At 35.8% G+C, this 22,316-nt stretch overlaps 1 protein-coding gene across 1 annotated transcript in view; it reads right to left on the minus strand.

Moving 5' to 3' along the window:
- Positions 1-21,795, minus strand: part of LOC123680254 (heparan sulfate glucosamine 3-O-sulfotransferase 1) — a 117,026-nt gene extending 95,231 nt beyond the window's left edge. Inside the window, exon 1 of the mRNA XM_045618049.1 lies at positions 21,592-21,795. The gene's annotated coding sequence lies outside the window, so the exon portion shown is untranslated. The remainder of the gene's footprint in view (positions 1-21,591) is intronic.
- Positions 21,796-22,316: the final 521 nt, after the last annotated feature.

Genomic DNA, 22,316 nt, shown 5'->3' on the forward strand with positions numbered 1-22,316 from the left:
GCTCATAGAACTTTTTTTATCAAAATTATCCGAAGAATCTCTTATTTCCCTTTATACTTCAAATTTAGGATCACTCTGTATAAATTGTTTTTAGCAGAACAAAATCTTTATTTACCCGTATAGGTGTAGATATTGGTTTGTGTATCTGTTTATAGATAAACTGAGGTATTTATATTCAAAAACTTTTTCTTCCAAAAACATATTTTTCATTCTTCCTTTCACTAAAAACAACGCTCGTATAATAATTGAATCTGAAAACAAAAAAGAAAAGAAACAGAAAGGAGTAATAAATGTTATAGTTTTCATTATATCGATTCAAAGTTAGCGTAAAATCCTAAGAAGAATCTGAAACAGAATGAATAGCTTGGAAACCACCATGAAATGTATAAATTAGACAACAGGCCAATTGAAAAGTTCCCGGTCTACCATAGTAAATCACATTTTTTTGGCAAAATTCGATTTTATTATTCAACATAGTTGCTTTCGAGGGCGATACAGCCATTATAGCGATTTTCCAACTTTTCAATACCAATTTTGTAGTTCGATTTGACTTTCGCTTCAAAATAGGCCTCAGTTTCGGTGATTACTTCTTCATTGGCGCTGAATTTCGTTCCAGCGAGCATTCTTTTGAAGTTTGAGAACAGGAAAGAATCGCTGGGGGCCAGATCTGGCGGATACGGTGGATGCAGAAGCAATTCGAAGCCCAATTCATGCAATTTTGCCATTGTTTTCATTGATTTGTGAGACGGCGCATTGTTTTGATGGAACTGCACATTTTTTTCTTCGTTTGGGGTGGTTTTTTACCGATTTCACACTTTAAACTATCCAATAACGCTATATAATAATCGCTGTTGATGGTCGAGGACTTTTGGAGGTAATCAATGAATATTATATCTTGCACATCCCAGAATACTGATGCCATAACCTTGCCAGCTGGCTGTTGTGTTTTTCTCTCCTTTGGATTCGGTTCAACGTGTGCAGTCCACTCAGCTGACTGTCGTTTGGACTACGGAGTGAAATGATAGAGCCATGCTTCAAACACTGCTCAGAATCATTAACACGTTGTTGCTTTTGATCGATTGTGTGCTCGCGCGGCGCCCATTTTGAACACAGCTTTCTCATGTACAAATATTCGTGAATGATATGGTAGGTACACGTCAGATTATTTCTTCAGAATGTCTGCGTTCTTGATCAACTTCACTTTACAGTCATTCAGAAATATTTTGTAAACTTTTTCGAGTTTTTCGTCGGTGACAGCCTCTTTTGGGCGTCCACTGCTTTCGCCGTTTTCGGTGCTCATTCACAACGTTTAAACTTAGGATACCAATCAATGATGGTCGATTTTCCTGGTGCAGACCCCAAAAACTTTTCGTCAAACCAAGATTTTACTTCAACTGTATTTTTCCTTTCGAAAAACAATATTTTATCATCGAACGAAATTCTTTTTTTTTTATCTTCTTTCATACTAGCACCGCCATATGTGCATCAGACCGGAGACTTTTCAATTGGCCTAATATATTGTAATTAAATTCGAAAACAAAAAAGAAAAGAATCAAAAAGGAGTGATAAATATTATACTTTCCATTATATTGATTCAAAGATAGCTGCCCATTCTGAAATAGAGTCTGAAACTGAATGGATAGCTGGGAAACCACCATGAAATATATAAATTGGAAAACTATTCACCAAGTGGTCAATAGTTTATTCTACGCCACCCTCACATAGTGGGCTCTCAATAGAATGCCATTTGAAGACCATACTATTGCAACGACCATGACCAGTCCTAAATCGATTCAAAGTACACCAAAGGAAGATTAAAACCTGGAAATTTTTCTGAAGGATCAACGATTAGACTTTTGTTGAAGACCATACTAAAACTCCATTCCAAACGCCAAATTTCCTTGTCACTTTCATTAGATTGAAGGAAAGTATAAATAAATAAAGGTTTACGTGACTTTAATCTGGCAGTTTTAGTATCTGATAGGTAAGATACAATTGATTTGATTTGACTGCAACCTCTATACGAATATGAGGCGGAACTATATGTAATACCACTGGTAACCAATGTAAAGGTGTAGATCTAAAAGTTCCACTGATAATTCTCATAGAAACGTTAAGCTGCGCATCAATTTCATGATCATGGGCACTATCGAACTAAACGGAACAACAGTATTCAGCAGCAGAAAAAAACAAGGCCAAAGCACCACATGAAGAGCCAGCTAATTTTTGAAGAAAATTATTCTTCGACAATTTCATACGCATATTTTCTGAATGAACCTTAAAATTCAAAGGAGAATCAAGTTAAACTCCAAATTACTTGGGAGAATAATTATGATTCAAGACGAAATTACTTTCTATTTTCAATACAATAAATAATGAAGAAGATGAAATTTTTTTTCGGTGCGACCGTAAACACAATAACTTCCAATTGAGAAGAAGTAGATTTGAATTTGAGTGAATTTAGGGTCCATCTGGGATTAGATATTGCTATAGGAAAAAACTTTCAAGGTTTCCCTTATACACTTCCTATTCGCCAAGCCAAATCCTCTGTCTTTTTTCGGGAAATTGGAGTAAAGTAGAAATGGCATGAAGTCCCACTAACTCACTTGAAAATGCCCCTTCGAATGAGCGCATACGGCCCCCTTGAGATTCATAGGGTAAGAGCTCCACCATCCCCAGGTCCGCAGAACTGTCATTGATTTTTCCACACATCCTGCACTTACATACATAAAATGACAGATTGATCTTGTTGAGTGGATGGAAAAGTTTATGGCACATCTGGTGTGGCAGGATGGGATGAAAATGTTGCACACACACACGTTCACTTTCTAATGTGAATATTGCTGCCGCCTCCCAGCAAGGTCGTTTGAAAAATTCTTGGCGTTTTTAATTCCAGTTAAAAATATGGGAATTTTTGAACAAGATGGGTGGAATTGAAAGTGCTTCGAATGATTTTTACACAAAAATTGAGCAAGCCAGGAGCCCTTGAGTGCTCTTTCATATCTGAACCATTTGCGCCCTTGAAGACCACAAAACCTCATAAATGATGTTTTTTTTAGAGCTATAGAACTTTAAATTGCAATAAAACAACGATGGATAATTCGATTGACATGAATTTTATTTATCCGCAAGATAATCTTGTGGCATTACATTTTAAATATGATTTCTGGCATATGACTGCCACGGCTGGCTCGGATGTTGTCCAATCTGGACGTCCAATTTTCGATGACTTTTTCCAACATTTGTGGCCGTATATCGGCAATAACACGGCGAATATTGTCTTCCAAATGGTCAAGGGTATGTGGCTTATCCGCATAGACCAATGAATTTACATTGCCCCACAGAAAGTAGTCTAGCGGTGTTAAATCACAAGATCTTGGAGGCCAATTCAAAGGTCCAAAACGTGAAATTAGACGGTCACCAAACGTGTCTTGCGCCGTCTTGTTGGAACCACAGCTCTTGGACATCATGGTTGTTCAATTCAGGAATGGAAAAGTTAGTAATCATGTCTCTATATCGATCACTATTGACTGTAACGTTCTGGCCATCATCGTTTTTGAAGAAGTACGGACCAATTATTCCACCAGCCCATAAAGCGCACCAAACAGTCAGTTTTTCTGGATGTAACGAAATTTGAGGAGTTGAGGATTAACTTCACTCCAAATGCGGCAGTTTTGTTTGTTGACGTAGCCATTCAACCAGAAGTGCGCTTCATCGCTAAACAAAATAAAATGGACGTAGTGCGCGATACGTATTCCGCACAAAACCATTATTTTCGAAATGAAATTGCACTATTTGCAAGCGTTGTTCAGGCATGAGTCTATTCATGATGGATTGCCAAACCAAACTGAGTATAAATTACTTGACAGCTGTTAAATCGGTCGCTATCTTGAACAGTAATGCCAACTTAAAGTTATATACCTCGAAAAAAACACCCGTTATGAATAGGTAGGGTTAAGAACAAACGATCAACTTGGTCTCAGTTCCCGGCAGGCTAACAGTCATAACTACCCCTATACAATAATAATAATCTTCTTCTGATAACTTTTTGGATAACAATTGTAATTAATACAATCAAAAATGGAAATGAGATAAGTGTCATATAATTCAAGACCTAAAAAGCAGATAAACAAGCCCGCAAAAACTTCTGATTCCAGAGGCTCTCTGAAAAATTTTTATTGAATTGTGTTGAAAAAACTCTCAAACACCGGTACGGCCTCACATAAAAAACCGCATTTTTGTCGTCCAAAGCATGAATATGCGAATTCCAGACTCAATATATCATACATAATTCACCCACTAAGGGGCATAGAACCCTTTGGCTCCGCCGCAAAAAAAGGGACAATTCGAATGGCATATCAAAAACTAAATTTTCTCTCTCCACAATACGTCCAATTTCAACCGTTTCATGTGGCCTGGGAAAAGCCCATTGCATTTCCGAAGGCTAACTTCAATTATATGTTGTCGACTGTGTTTGAAATTCCCCTCCCCCCTTTTTTTTCCCTTTCAATCGTAAACAACCATCAGTCGGACATTCCTGTTTGAAGTGACCTTACGAACGCCCATATTTCATACAGATAATGGCAACGGAGCGCATAAACTTCCTCAGAGGAAGAAAGGTTAAACACTCGAACGGCACTGAATGGCAATCTCAATAACGAAGAGGGCTAGACGTGGAAAAAATTCAGTAATGATGTTAAAACAAGACTTGCACTCCGGGAGTACAAGGAAATGAACTCGTAGAGAGAGCTTTCGCTCCAGTTCTCTAATGTTTAATTCTTTTTTGTAATGGAGTAAATCCAGTTTGGTATACAGAAGAGGTCGGATATCGATCTGATAGTCATGGGTTGTGATTTATAATAATAACAATAACGACAAGAAGGAATAGGAAAAAAGAGGCTATTGGCAAAGGCTTTTTGCAGAATTCCACAGAAACTATCCCGAACTCCAAATTTCAATATGACCAATACAAGGTCATATTGAGAAATAAACTAGTAATCGATGAGAGACTGAATAATCAACACCATAAGAAATGAAGTCCAACTGAAGCTGCAGAACAGGAACCACACTAATAACGAAGTGACATTTTAATAGAACCACAATTGTGATGGATAGCAACCCAACATCAATACAGAAATGAATACTGATGAACAAAACAACGCAGATTTGATAACAGTAAGACGCAAGCAACGACTGAATATACACATATCGTCAAAAGCCTTGGCCTCCCATCAATTCTCAACTTGAATTGTTGAATGTAACATAACAATTTTTTTTGTGTGGAATCTTCACTATTTTACCACTTGAATGAAAACAATAAACCAGCAAACAATGTTTCTTGTTCGACAGAATACAGGTGTATACGAAGTTAATCAGTTTTCAGCGAATAACCAGAGTTGTAATATTGAGAATATGCCGTGGAAAATACCAGGGCATCTAATTTCTGAGTTTGGCCGGGCGAGAATAGTAGCCTTACATCAAGAAGCTTTGTCGAACCACCAGATTACGCAACGTTTGAATATTCCAATGAGGCGCATAGTGGCCTTTTCCTGGAAACTAGCAGCTTTGCCCGGAGACCGGTGCCTGGTCGACTCAGAGTAACACCTGCAAGGGAAGACCATTATATCACAAATTTTACTTGAAGGAATCGAACAGTTTCTGTAACAGCCCTTCAGAGTCATTTTTTGAGGATCTATAGACGAGTAGTCTCAACCAGTTCCATGAAGGGACGATTGCATTCCTCAAATTTAAGCAAAAGAAGACCTTTAAGAGTACCTCGGCTATCACTTGAACCTTGACCTACCCATCGGCAATAGGCAGAACACCACCAAGACTTGCTTTTATCTCAATGGCGCAACGTACTTTTTTAGGACGAGTCAAGATTTGGTTTACAAAGTGAAAGTCGACGAAAAAGGGTTTGAAGAGGTTCAGGCAGACTAGAACGACTCAATTTCGCCAGGGAAGCTATGCCTTTTCAAGGCAGATCAATAATGTGCTGGGGGTATAATGTTCGGTCGCTGTACCCCTCTTATTATCGTTGAACGAACAATGATTGGTGCCATCTACGTAGAAAACATCATTGAACCAATCATTGTTCCTCTGCGCAACAAATTTGGGGATAATTTCATTCATCAGGATGATAACGCCCCACCACACCTCTCACAAAGGGTTCAAAACATTCTTCAAGAGTGCAGTATCCAGAGAATGAACTGACCACTGATGGAATACTTCAAGAAATGGAGATTCAAAGTGAACACATCGAAAACAGTTGCAATTTATTTCGTAGGAACAACAGTAAAGAAAGAGAAAGCAGGAAACGTCAAAATAGAAAAACAGACGATAGAATGGAAAAAGGAAGCAAAATATCTGGGAGTATTACTGGATGAAAGTCTGAATTTTAACAAACAGATAGAAGAAAACAGAAGAAAGATAAGGCAATTGCACGGCAGAATCTACCCATTGCTCAACCCTAGAAGTGAACTTCCTTCAGAAAACAAGCTGAAGATAATAAAAATAGTGCTAATACCAAGCATTACGTATGCAGGAGTTACCTGGTACAATACGAAGGACAACAATAATGATCAGTTGCAAAGTACGCTAAATTCAGTAATAATAACAGCGGTAAGCGCCCCATGGTATATAACTAACCAACAAATCAGAGAAGAATTGAAAATTGAAACTATTGAAGAAATAGTCAATAAACAAAGAAAGAAGACAAAAAAGAAGCTGAAAGAGCACGAGAATAAGGAATTGAGAAAGATAATACAAATCGAAATAAGAAAGACAGATAAGAGGAAATACCTCTTTCAGCAATATCCAATCGCCAAAACTCCCCTTCAACTTTTCAGGAATTGAGTTAAGCCCTTCAGGAAGAATGGAACGATATGCCTGAAATGTTCATTAATGACTTGATTCGTGGGAATCCTGGGCGTATTGGGCAGTTGATTGAAAGAAGAGGTGGTAATACGGACTATTGACATAGGATTCAGTTGTAACAAGAATTGATCAAAAATAAATAATCGATAAATTTAGATTTCTTCTCATTTTTCCTAGTTTGTCTCATCCTGCATAAAGCAAAGAGAAATAAACAAAGATTTATGAAATATAATGCAGTTGAAATAGAGGAAAATATTCATCTCATTTTAAGAGCATAGATTGTTTATTTCTTGAGTAACCTAGGGGGGCCAAGACTTCTTCCCCTTGTTCTTCTCAAAGAGCTCCAGTTCTCTCATATGCCGTCTCTGGAAACCATGGAACAGCCTTCCAGCTATGCTTCCAGTCTCTTGGTATCTGTCTTGGTTCTGCAGACTGATTTCCAGGGGCGTAGGAGTCTAGATCGGATCTATATCAGCCTGCGCTGAAGCTACCTCTAACAGTTCCAAAATCTAACCAATATTACTCTATGCAAATGGGGTAATTGATTAAAGTATACTTTATGAGGCTATTGGGACCAAGACTTGTAACGATGTGTGTAGATTACTTCATCAGAACCATAGAAATTCAAGGAGAATACCGAAAAAATGCATCAATTACATTCTTTGTTAAGCGTCTCATTTTTTTTAAATCTACACCAACCCCACTCCTTGAACATTAACCTGGATACGCCACTGGGAATTGGAAACGTTTCCAAATTCATTTCACCACTCAACTTCCCAATCCAAATCGACATATCGACTAGATGTTGCGTTTGCGGTCTGGAATAATTCAATCACCGAACGCCAGAATGCGATCTCGCTTTTATCGTTCATCTTTCCCCCAAATTCACTTTCAAGTTCAAACCGCGTTTCATCACAAAACGAAGTGACACGGACATAACTCATTTAAATAATTACAATCGATTTTCAACGGTTTATTCGGATTTCGTGTACGCGAGGCAGAGTTGTATACGCGCGGAGTTTGATAAAGCGCCACAAATGCATCGGTTATAATGCATGTGTTCCAATTTAACGAATAATTTAATCGGCTTGTCATAGCGGACGCTGATAAACAAAATTTGGGTTATCCACCACTCTGAAACATTTCGATAGACATTTTCGCATGTGGCAGATGGTGTTAAATGAGCGACGGTTGTAAAGGTTACTTTATCTACTCCTATTGAATTATATATTCATTATTCAACTACTTTTGAGCAATTAATAGTACATTATTCAACTACTTTTGAGCAATTAATAGTACATTATTCAACAAGCGGTAATTTACATCATAACTCACGCAGATGGAGTTTTCATTCATCGAGTGAGTTATGGCCATTACCGCAAGTTGAATACTATACTTTATCTCCGACTACAACAATAAATATTAAGACAAAAGTACATGGCAAATGTTATTTACAAACCTTAACCTATAATATTAGTATACAAATTCTAGTAGTATAATCACTGATTTTGTTTATTAATAAAATTTACTGCAAAGTTTGAAAAACCCGTAAGATTTTTTGTCTTTTTAGCAACATGTTTATCTGATTGACGTTTAAGAAACGCACGTAATTTTAAATAACATTCTATATTGATTCCATTATTTATGTTGAATGTGCATGGAGCATAGAGACGATGCTTTGTATTTAGTGCTTAGTTCACTAAAATATGCCAAAATAACAATCTGTAAACGTCGACTTACTTTACTGCTACAATAATCTCGAAAATGTTTGTGAACACCTGTATATCTTTTTGTGATTTTTCGGGCTAGAAATTCTGTATGGTAACATTAGCTGCTTCCTTTTTTTCTGGAGTTGTATATAATTAAAAATTCCACTTCACAATCTGAATCAACTTTTTCAGCAAAACATTCACAATTTCTAATGAACCTAATTTGAAAACGTCAAAATTATTGAAGTGACATTCCTCCCCTTAATAACAATAATGGAATGTTTTCTTTGGCCGATCGAATAGAAGTATAGAAACACAGAGCCACCTTTTCCGATTTATTATAGTGAGTTATAGTAGTGACTTATTATAACTCACGCTGTTTGTTAATAGATACTATTAATCTTTTTGGTGAATAAACTTATTATTATTATTATATCTATGAAAAGCAGTTGAATAATGAATATATAATTCAATAGGAGTAGATAAAGTATACTTTTACTTGCGGTAATGCTCATAACTCACGCAGATGAAGATTGCAGCACGAGCCGCAGACGACTACTGTAATTCATCAAGTGAGTTATGACCATTACCGCAAGTTGAAAACTATACTATTAATAGTTTGTTTATGTTATTCGCCTAGTACTTACATGTAATATTGAGTATTATGTTACTTATTAAAATAATTACAATCGATATTCACCGGTTCATTCGGATTTCGTGTACGCGAGGCAGAGTTGCATCGGTTATAATGCATGTATTCCAATTTATCGAGTAATTTAATCGGCTTGCCATAGCGGACGCTGATAAACAAAATTTCGGTTATCCACCACTCTAAATATTTCGATAGACATTTTCGCATGTGGCAGATGGTGGTAAATAGATGAGCGTCGGTTGTGAAAGTTAGTTTGATAGTTTGTTTATGGTCTTCGCCTACTACTTGCATGTAATATTGAGTATTACGTCACTGACGGGTCGTATTGGAATATTTTACAGCAATAAAGTGTTACTTCATGCCACTTTTTGATTTTCTGCACTTGGGATTACGTAAGGAACCCATTTTTCGTCTCCAGTCGTAATGCGATGCTGAAATCCCTTCCGTCTTTGCCTTGCAAGCAGCTGTTCACAACCAAACAAAGGCCGTTCAACATTTATCGGCTTCAACTCGTACATTTCCCAATTTCCTTGTATCTGAATCATTCCCATGACTTTCAAGCGTTTTGTAATGGCTTGTTGCATCACTCCCAATGATCCTGCCATTTTTGTTGCCTTTGACACAAGTCTTGATCAAGTAATGTCTCCAATTCTGCATCTTTGATAACCTCCTCTCTCCCACTGCCTTGCTGATCTTCGACGTCCAAATCACAGTTCCTGAAGTGTTGAAACCACTCTCAGCACGTTCTTTCGCTAATAGAGGTCTCACCATAAGTATTTGAGAGCATTCGATGAGCCTCAACCGCAGTTTTATTCATATTAAAGCAGAAAATTAAAACCTCACGCAAATGACGAGAATTTAGCTCGTAAGCTGACATGTTTAATCGAGAATAACTTAATGATGCAGACACAAATCAACCAATTATTCGATTACAAATACCTAAGCTTATTGTATGACATCTACGATCTATTTATTTCGATCAGTTGCAGATACGAGAAGACTACGAGAGACCAAATAGTGTGCTACGGAAACAAAGTTTTATTTTTACATTTTTCTAAACTACCAGTGGTCCACCAAAAAACGTTCTAGAGGAGGGAAGCGGGCACTGTTCTAGAAAAATCACTCTGTAGATTAGCAATCAAAATTAGCATATAACATGATGAAAACTTTAAATTGAAATATCTATGCCGAATTAAAGTTGAATATCTTGTGAAGGGAAGGTGCAATGCGAAAAAAAATCACTCTTTAACACCTTGTATTCCTAAAACAAAGCATTTGCGGGCCCCTTTTTATAGGCTTTTTTTTATTCCGTTCGTATATACCTCAAATTTAGAAACAACCTGTATTTCGAAGCTAAGTTATTGTGAGCCGATTAACTCTGTAGTCTATAAAAGTCTCCATCTCTCCCTTCACCCATATAGTCAGGTGATCTATAAATTCTGCGTTGTCATATTTTCTCGAAGTTGAACATAGAGGTGATCAGGTCGCATTTTATGACTGCGGATGTCATAAACACCTAAATTACGTGGAGTTAGCTTCGGATTGGATCGTATTCTATGCGCATTGATGAGGTCGTTTTGGTTTATTATTTTCAATAATGAACCAACGGAATAGTTCGAAAAAAAAGCCTTCTAAGCTCCGAAGACTTCCAGATTCTATAAAACGAGTATCCCTCGATTAATTTGAATTGAACTTACCTATTTGAACATTGGTTTCAACGTGCTTTGATCTGTGAGTCTGAAATCTGTTTATTTTGAAGTATATAACTCGGAAAACAGATTAGTAAAATCAAATACTTGAACACCGTAAATTCACAATCATAAAGATCCGATTGGCAGCAAATATTAATTTTGCAGACATATATCAATCAGCAAAGTATCACTTTTCCTGCCTAGACAGCAAAATCATTATTTTCAATGTTTATAAAACATTCGACATTTTCTGACAATCAATATTTTTTGCTACCTCCCTTATTTCTGGAGCAGTAGGTACTTCTAAGTCGCTTACACTGCCCAAAATATAGACATATCCAATATCTTTCCGAAAAACTGTCAGATATTTCATAAGTTGGAAATTGTAACATATGTAAAAACTGATGACGGTTCATTTCTGCGTATGAATTACAATAATACTTACTCAACAATACACTCTTCGCTACTAATCATACCACGTCACACTCTGGTGGGATATGAGAGGTCTCCAAGATATATGGGAATTAAGTTGTTCAATTCCCTTCCAAAGAACTATAGGGATATTGAAAGTGTACAAAGTTTCAGAAGGGCAGTTAATGATTTCTTAATGTCTCAATGTTTCTATACCCTAACTGAATATTATGATTGTTGTAAGCATATCAGGTAAGGAAGTTGATATACTTAATATGTTTTTCCTACAACTGCTATGAAAAGTAGCGTATTCTGCATAGTTTACTCAATTGCAAAACTATGTATTGCGCATGCTGTGGGAAATATTATTCCCCACGGCACTTTGCCCACACCTCCCTTGGTAGACCAATGAAATTGGGTTTTTGAGTCGTTTCTATGGAAACGCAATAAATTAGCACATAGTGACAACGAAGGTCATTTTGATTTGAATCAAGTCCATCACTTGAATTATTGAAATTTGTGCAGTTGTAGGAAAATTATAGTGTGCAACCTTTTCTCGCTCGTGTGTTTGCGGCACTCGCCTTTCAGGCTCGTGCCACAAACTTCCACACTCGCGAGAAAAGTTGGACTTTCCCCACTTGTTGCACAATATACTATTAAATGACGGCTAGTATGTGAAATTTTCCATTCCCTTGTTGTTTTATTGACTTGTCCAATACGTATTTGTGATATGTCGCTATGGATGAATAAATTATTATTATTATTACCATAATTATTATGGACATATACATTTCCATAACAACCAACCATTCCAACAATTGCGATTCCTATCAAATTTCATTCTAATTTATCACTACAGGAGAAATAAAAAGATTGTAGGGATAGTAATACCAAAAAATATATCCTACATAAATCATAATAAACAATCGAAGCAAAAAATTGTATGCTTAACTCCGCAGCAAAGTAGATTGACTGCCTTGGCTGAATTCCTAGCCTCGCTACGCTCAGCTATGATCTTTCAGCCGCGGCAGTCAATCTACTTCTTTGCTGCCTAGTAAAACAAATAACTATTATCAGTACGATGACATCGAATACAATTTCATTGTTGTTTTTCACTGCATTCTCGACTTAAATATTTTTGAATGAATGAATTTATAGAAGCACCGACTTCGTTTCAGTATCTTTCGAGCGTTCGTTCATTAATGAGGCGATTGAAAAACAAAGAACTGTTGTGTACATTATGTAATTCATTAAGATGAGGTTGTTTTCAATCAATCTGGTTTTTAATTGATCTGGATTACGGGTTCTGATGTAAAACAAACATTCGAGTGATTATTTTTCATTAACAAACTAGATTTTAAACTAGTCCTATCTGTTGCTAAAGAAATATTGAGGTAATTTTTTCTATATTCTAATTGGTGATATTCAACCTTCATTGACGGAGAAGGCATTCTAAGAAGAAGAAGATATTCTAAATTGACATGAAATTTAAAGCTGCTATTGTTATGGATGTTTTTCAAGAGCTGGGTTAAAGGATAACTCTTGGACATAATGATGCCAGCAAATTGATTTTGCAATAAATTGATTATTGAGCGCGCTGCGCTGTATGGCTTCAACCTAAGTGTTGTTCCTCTGGTCACCAGACACCTTGTATACAAACAGATAGATATACCGAAAAGTATCTGGTAGACCTTACTTGTAACTTCATAGCGAAACTAGATATCCACAGTTTTTTTCAAAAGTATGTGCTTTCGTGGATAGATGTTTTTAAAAAAATCTAAGAGAGCTCTGCTCATAATATTTGTATGCATATTCTCTCGAATAATATATTGCGCGCTGCTTCGAAACCAGGCGAATTTCAGATCAACCTTGCATTGTTTCAAGGATGTCCACAAAAACGCGATAAAACTGGGGACAAATGACCGGTCAACCATTTCTAAGAATTCAGAAATTGAATGGAGAGGGCAAATAGGCTCCTCTTATTCGGATGACGAGAGATCGGAAAATACAATAGGATGAGGGATCTGAACAGCTGCTCTAAGAAGGACCTTTCCATAAAAACTGAATGGCTTGGAAAATAAACCCAAAGGGAAAGTAATGATGGAAAAATTTTTCCGATGAATGTAATCGCAGATCCACAAATGTGACGTCGAAAGTCGTTTCAATATATAAACTGCTCTTTTTGAATTCAACACCATTCTGAGTGCTCTCACTCATTACAAAATGTTAAATACGCATGGTACTGGGTTTTCCAATAAGAGATTTCTTATTGATATTGAAAAAGAAGTTATATATTATACTGAGAGAGATCATTGTAAAGAGGGAGGTATGCCTTTAAAGATGAAAAACTATATCTGCCAAATAGCTGCCTTGGCTGCGGTTGCAGCGCCATATTCTTCCAATAATTTCGATTCTTCGATAACTTAACGAATTCTATCTTTAAGGTTATGAATGAATTGTGGAGCATTGGTGAAGACCTTATCTTTTCCGTGACCTGACAGAAAAATGTCTGAAAGTGTTAAATCACAAGATTTCGGTGGCCAATTGCGATTGTTTCTTTGCTTATGTGGCACGTAGCGCATTATGTTTGAAAATAAACGTCGTCCACATCATTATCTCTCGATTCTAGCCATAAAGAAAAAATTAAGCATAGGTGTTGTGCAATCCATTCACCGTAACAGTTGCACCAACCTCATTTCAAAATAATTGAGGTCCAATCCTCGGCTCACACTGAGAATTTTGAATCAATCAACGTCATCGTAGTAATCGGAAGAATGGTATAAATTTCCCACGTAGGAACTTTTAATTTTTCGTTTTTTTTAAGGATTAGGTATTGAAAATTTTCGTGAAATTTTTCGAACTGAGTACGAAATTCGGCTCATTAGGGATGGTTTATTTCAACATCGCCTACCGATTGTTCGTAGGGCTCACAGTTTATGAGAATTTTGAACTCGAAATTTGGAAAAAACCGTAAAGATTGGATTGCTACACAAAAACCGTAATATCTTTTGAAATATTGGTGTAGCCTCCTCAAACACAAACGTTTTTTATAGATCGAGCTGTGATCTAAAACATATTGAGGTTTCAAGTCTGTATCTTGCCTCAAGGAGAAATGACAACCTCGAGAATAATATCGACATTTTTTTGAAGGAGAATGATCTACATGGAAGAAAGTGAATATTTATTTTTGTTGGCGAATGAAAGAAATTTGGTAACTTTTCGTTTCTCGCAAAAAAATTTATGAAATGTACTTTGTACAAAGCACTGATAAATTTTTGATATATCCGTAAAAAAAACCTACCAAAAATCATTACAAAAGAGGTTAAACCATAATTTCGTGTAAGTCGCTGTACAGTGCTGCCCTCTACATATTTTCTTCGAAAAAAGAAAGAAGAAGGAGTGAATATACAACTTCGTAATAAATGGGTACCATATTCGACTGATACTCGAAAAACCACGTGGTGGTAATCCCTCTAAACATGTACAATTCGCATGCAAGTACTTCAGATAACTTCTTAGGTTATATCTTCGGGTCGACACATGACATATGCGTAGAGGTTGTCTAACGTCTTCACGTTTCTTTTATTTGAATAATTTCACTCGTTATTTCCGTTTATTACCCATCTTTTTTATTTTGGCATTTGTTCAATAGAATAAACTAGTGAAAATAAATCTCTATCAATTTCTTTTAATCTCCTCTCATTTCTCCTCATTTCCTCTCATTGCCTCTCATTTCCCCTCATTCCCTCTCATTGCCCATCATTGCCTCTCATTGCCGCTTATTGACTTTCATTTCCCCCTCACTTTCATCAAAAATTTGTTTTGAACAATTTCAATGCTTTGTTGAAACGTGGATCTATTCTTAGTAATGGCGTACTTTCTACTTGTCAAATGTCAAAAGATGACAGTTTCAGATAGTGCTAGCTGCCCAAATAGCATGCTATTCTAAATGATATATCTTACTAGAAAACCCTTCAGTTTTGTATTAACAAGAAAATAAATTTCGAATTCTTGCTTTGCATTTCATCCATTTGTTTCACACCAATCCCAAAATTTTTTGAAATTTCCAGGATTTTTGAGGCAATCAAACCATCACAATTTTTGCAGCAGCTTCTTCAATTCATTTTGGCAATATTTATTAGAAAAAAACTCAGAATAACCGCTCAGAAAGTATACTTTTTCGGTTTCCTACAGAATAATCTACTATTATTGTACCCAATGATTCACTATTGTTCATCTTGTTTGAGACAAGTACAGTTTTTCAAGTTCTATCGCCAAACTTTCCCAAGTTTCCGAATTATATTCAGAGAAAAATCGTCTCATAAGAAAGAGAAACAAGTTTACATACTTATCCATAATTCAGAATCCCCCGTGAATTCTTTTAGGGACCTTTTCAAAGTATAGACGTGAAGACGTGAGGTATTTCCACCTCTCCAGAGGGTCGAAAGAGCTGAAGGTTTTTTATCGGTACGCAAATTCTCACATATAGGACATCTAAAACATTAGGGAAGGTCGTATTCGAAGTAAACCAATAAAAGCTCTGTTCCGAATTTGTCATCCCTATGGACTTTTGCTTATCGATTAATTCTACGCTTCATTTAACGAGTTTGGGACGTACAAAATCTATTTTAAATTATAGGTTCATTGAAAAGTTTGAACATTTGCAGTAATTTAATTATTGCGTTGCAATACCGATTTAGTTAAACGAATTTTTCTCTTTATTATCTTGTTTACGGTGGAAATTGGTTAATCTATATGGAAATTTTGTTTTGGTTTCATTTTGGAGGAAGATCGTTAATGGTCATCAATTTTCATCAACCTCAGGTGTGTTCTTTTTCCGATTTGTTATTAACTATTTATTAGCTGAATAAATAAGCTATATTCAAATCAAGCAAGAAACCCTTAAATTGGGGTTACAAAGAAAAATGAGAAATTCATTGGACAATTTTGAGGAATAAAGTCCTAAAAACATAGGCTTTGTTTTCAAAATACAAAGGTTTCTTGTAGTCCAACTGTTTTTATGATGATTAGACCAGTTTATCGAATCTTTATTAATCTTCGCTGCAGATTGGGAAAATCGGTACCAAAATTTTTAATGAATTTATTCATCAGAGCTTACTAACTGGATCTTTATAATAATTTGGATTTTACTGAGGATTAACTGAGAATTGTTTGAAATTTTTCCTTAGAAATCGGTAGTAGATCCTTCAAAACAACAAAATACCAAAATATGTAGTAGTGGAACAATGTTTATATTTACATCTTTCTAAACTACCAGTGTTCACAAAAAAAAATGTTCTGGAGGAAACAAGCGCGCACAGTTTTAGAAAAAATATCACCCTGCAGATTTGCATTTAAAATCAGCAAATCACATGATGAAAACTTCAAATTGGATTATATATGCCAAATTTAAGTCGAATATATTGTGAAGGGAAGGTACTATGAGGAAAAAACTTGAAAAAATGAAACTTCAACATCCTGTATCTCGAAAACAAAGCGTTTTTTAATGCATGTTTATAGAATTGTTTTTACTTACAATATACCTTCACTTCAGAAATACCATGTATTATTTTGACAAAGTTCCACTCTATGCTATAGTAATTGAAATGATTAAATGAAACCATTTATTTTCTACTTAACTGAGGATCTCTGAAACCTTGGGAAGTTAGCCCTCTATTTTACAGACAGAGATACTGGCTATTTACGTATGCACTCAAGAGTGTCTCAAAATGAACCTCAAGTTGGCGCATGTCTACATCACCACGGACAGCCAAACCACGCTGAGATCCCTGGAATCGTACTGTCATGCGTTTCTGTTGACCTGGGAGTGCCGTAACACCATAAGGCAACTGGCCAGAGGAAATGAAGTGACTCTACTATGGGTACCAGTGCACTGTGGTGTTGAAGGAAACGAAAAAGCTGATGAACTTGCAAAAAGTGCATCAAGGTTAACACCTGCTGGACCTGAGCCTTTCTGTGGGCTAGGAAATGACCAGAATAAGACAGCGGTCCAGTAATGGGAGTTGAATAACAGGATAACCCACTGGACAAACACTCCTGGACTTACTTAAACCAAGAAATTCGTGATGATTTCACCTACCTCCGCCAGAAAGCTTTTGGAACTGTCACGAGCCGAGCTTCGGGTGATGGTGGGACTGCTGACGGAGCACTGTCGGTACAAACATCATTTGTACCGTATGGGAAAGTCAGCAGATGACATTTGCAGCTCTGTGGGTCAGAAGAAGAAACAGCTGAACACATGGTATGCAATTGTCCAGAGCTGGCTGGCCTAAGAACAATTCATATGAGGAAGCCGGTTCTGGATACCCGTGAGGTAACGGTCAAGATTGTCAGTTTTATCAACGCCATTGACACCCTCTTTAGGTTTCCATGAATGAGTAGGGTAGAGAACAAAAGATCTACATGATCGCAGTTCCCGGAAGGCTTACTGAGCCACAACGACCTCAGTTCGAATAATAATATTTACTTTTCTAGTTTTGTTCCTCAACTAGTTTTGTTCAATCCTAAATATAACATAAATATTGTATTGAACATTTCATTTCATTTTTAGGTTTATATTATTCACGTCTTTGACACCACCAATGCGTGTCAGAATTTTGAACATAGAGCTGAGTCTAGATCAAGATATTGATACATTGATACATTTGTTGTGAAACAATGTGTTAGCAAAGTAATGGCTGTTATTCAGACTTTACACCATCGACTACAACGTTTGAAATGTGGTATGCTGACTTCAAATTTGGTTCTAATAAAAAAGTGTTTGCCGAGGTTGAAGCTTCTCTAAGGAAGGGTGTTGAAAAGTTAGGAGAGCAAATTCATTCTTCCATTCCAAAATTATTCTTATATCTCAAAAATCATAAGTATAGCTAATCTGATCGATTGCGAAAATCTAGGGTTTCAACTGCCAAATATTCGATACTGCTCAACTGAAATCAGCAACCATCCCATTATTATTCATGTTATTCAATGCGAATGATGGAGTAGGGAGTTATAGACAGTCCAAGACTCTATCAAAAATTAATCGTGTTATCTTCTTGAGAAATCCTCAATACGCTATGATGCGGAAAAATAATGAGGTGCTACGAGACCGCGATCAATATTCCACTGAATTTTGAACGGTATTGAATGGTTTTGCATTATTTATGGTGGCCGAATTTAGGCCTAAGGGATGCTCAACTCTCCAGAAGGGGTGAATTCAAACAATTTACCATGTCTATGAATATGCAAGGTGATGAAATATCTTAATGTAAATGAGGAAATCTGTACCTAAGTTTCAGCCCCTAATACATTCAATATCAATGGGAGGATATAAAACAAATATCTAAGGAGTTATTCTTCATAAGTCCAGTTTTTATGAATTTTTGATGAAAATGGAGCTATACCACTTGCACATTGATGTATCATTCGACATACAGGTTGGTCCAACTAAAACTTAACACCTCGATTTTCCGATTTCAAAATGAAATTGTGGAAAATCCCTAGGACCCCAAAATTTCTGTATGATACTGTGTCGAAAAATATTCGAAAACTTCAGCGCTTAATCGTAATAGAGCGTTGACACAATGATGAAACACCCTGTAAAATGAAAATATCATTTTAGCGCTTTCGCCATTTTGCAGCCACTTGGTGTTTATTTATAAATCCTTTGGAATCAAAGTTGGGATTACTCAATCAAAATAGAAAGGAAGCATCTTTCGAATAAATATCTTAGCAAATTCATATTATTTTCACCATGAAAACGAAACAGAAGTTCAAACGAAACTGAAAGTTCTCGTTGCCTAAACAGAGATGCGTTACTTATTAATTCTCTGCAAATAGAAGGAGAATTCTCTCAGAAGACTTGGAGGGAATCCGTACAATCCTGTTGTCTTTAATACTTTACGAGGATATTTTTTCAGTTCAAATCAAGAATGGATAATTCAAATATTTACGACTTTCCTCCCTTCATTTCTTGTTATCAGTGTTTTGACTGAGCGTTAATTCTTTGTACATATTCAAATCTGAGTAAAACTATTACATTTGTGCTGAAGATGGCCATATTCAAATATATACCATCTTGGTTGAATAATTCCAAGTTTTCAATTGGATTGATTCATATCCATATCAAATTTTAGTTGAATATCTTGTGAAGGGGAGATGCTATTAGAACAAAACTTCAACAACCTGTATATCGAAAACAATGCGTTTGCGGGCCCATATTTTTGATACTTTTTTTTAATGACCCAAAAAATCTATTAAGTATTTTTATTCATACGTTCAATTGAGGAACGCCCTGTGTATATAATATTTGTTGAATTTCTTGTTGTGCATTCGCCATTTTGTCATTTTAATAAATAAATAAATAAATAGGTAGATGTTTTCGAATAACCCGATTGTCCTTGAAGTAAGTGATAACAGCAGAAGTAATTCCTAAATGCGTTAACATAAACCAAATGCAGAACAATAGTTGTAATCAATTCAACGTTCAAGAATAAATAGCAGAAAAAACGAAATATTTGAAACTCGTTAGCACTGATACTTAAAATTACTTCCATCTAAGATCCAGAAGAATATTCTCAGATGAAGTTAAACAGATTGGAAAGTATAAAAAGGATTATATCTGGAAAGTATCCTCCCTTTTACTACATTAAGAATGAAAAGGTGTCTATAAAATTATCTGTAGGGTCGAATATTCCAACATCGATAACACAAAGAATTATTAGTTGAATAAAAACCCAAACCGAAACAGTAAAAACTGATTTCTAAAATCAAAGGTAAGTTCAACAGAAAATGAACCACAAACTCTGTTGAGATTTTGTCAATTCCTCTAATTTTGCCGGTGTGTATATAAAGAACCATAAGGTCCCTAAAAAAATAGAAATGATAGTTTCCTCAGTTTTATTCCTTATACACGGTACTACATGTTATAATTAGTTATATTTTTAATTCGAATATATAGGCGCATTCGCCATTTTGTTATTCAAATAAATTAATGAATGAATAAATAAAAACATGAATAGTTCAATATTTGAAAATTACTCAAGTATCTTCGAAGTAATTGCACTAGAAGAAATTCCTTGACAAATAAACATGCAATCGAATATGGAATAATATATCAATATTCTTATTAAAAAAACCGAGGAAATGAAAGAGATCATTCAAGGAAAGAGCAAAAATTATTGAAACTCGTCATTAACATCGTTAACTCCAAAAGGGATGTCTTTTAAAATCCAGATAAACATTTCCAGACAGAGTCAAGTAGATTGGAAATAATACAAAGGATTATATCTGGAAAGTATTCTTCCGGTACTATATTAAGAATGAAAACGTGCCTAAAAAATTATCTGTATTGCCTAAAATTCCAACGTCTATGGATAACATGAAAAATTACTCGAATAACAACCTACACCGAAACAGTGAAGAAATAATTACTAAAATCTGAAGAGAAGTTGAAGAATAAATCGACTACAAACTTTGTTGAGATTTTATTCATTACCCTAATCTTGCCGGTATTTTTACAAAGAACCATTAGGTTCACTAAAAATAATAAAATGGTATTTCTTGAGGTGAATTCCTTATATGAGGTTATATATGTGATAATTGTTTATATTTTTGAATTCGTATATTTAGGCGCATTCGCCAATTTGTTATTCCAATGAATATATGAATAAATAAATGAATTAATAAATAAATGGAATGAATATAAACGAAAATTGGTTGATATTTGATGTTTGGGAAATACTCAAGTATCTTTAGAGTAATTGCAGCAAAAGTAATTCCTGGACATGTAATCAAATACGGAATAATATGTCAATAGTCTGATTAAAAAAAGTAGAGAAAATGAACGAGATCATTTGAGGAAAAAAAAGGAATATTTGAAACTCGTTATAAATTTCGTTTATTCCAATAGGGATTCCGTCTGAAATCCAGATAAACATCTCCATACAAAGTAAAGTAGATTGGAAAGTATGTACACAAAGGTATATATCAGGAAAGTATCCTTCCTGTACTATAGAAGGAATGGAAACGTGTCTATGAAATTATTTATGTTATCGAAAATTCCAACCTATATCTCTAACACATAGAATCACTCAAATTAAACCGCTCAACTAAAACAGTAAACAAAACTAAAACATCATATAACACTACAACAAACCCAGCACATGACAAACACAACAATTACACAAATCATGTGTGCCAGAAACAGCAAAAATCAGATCTTCAATCACATCCTTCTTAACAAACCACTCACCAATTGAGCACAGCCGCTCTGCCTTTACGGTCCTCGCGAATACGCCTTCCTCGGATCACATCAAATCGTATATACAGGAGACAGATCAAACCTTAGTTAGTATTTTGATCAACCTATTCACTACCGCGTCGTTGGGAGCGAATGTCGCGAGTCCATCTTTTTCAAGCGCGCTGCACTCACTACACACGGCCTGCTCGACTTTTTGCCGTGCGCCAGTTTCTACAGGCGCGAAGCCGCTTCGACGGCAGGCCGAGCGATCTGAACGCGCCAGCGCAGGCCGAATCGATAGCGAAGGCCGCGCGCTACAGAATTCGAGTGTTCTCCGGCCTGATCCGCGTCTGGCGTTCTTCAAACTGTTGCTGAAACAAAAGAACGAGATGGACGCGTTTTGATTCGTGGCCTACTGGCGGTTGTAACAAGTGAGAAGGATGGTTTGGGCAGCTGTCACTTTTGACATGTGACAAATGTCAAATGTCATATTTTGACATTTGACAAATGAAAACTATGACATCGCTAACAATGGAACAACGCTTCATCAACGCATTGAAATGATTAAATTAATTAAATATTAACAGTTCTCTACTGTGTTTTACAGAAATCTCTAAATTCGTAGAAAGAATATGGTTCACAATTTAATATCAATGAATATACTATCTTTCTGAATACAATATGTACCAACTGACAAAGAAACTGCAATATTCATAAGGAGCTGTTTGAATTTTAAA

The sequence above is a fragment of the Harmonia axyridis genome, chromosome 5, assembly GCF_914767665.1.
Source record: "Harmonia axyridis chromosome 5, icHarAxyr1.1, whole genome shotgun sequence".
Classification (NCBI taxonomy): domain Eukaryota; kingdom Metazoa; phylum Arthropoda; class Insecta; order Coleoptera; family Coccinellidae; genus Harmonia; species Harmonia axyridis.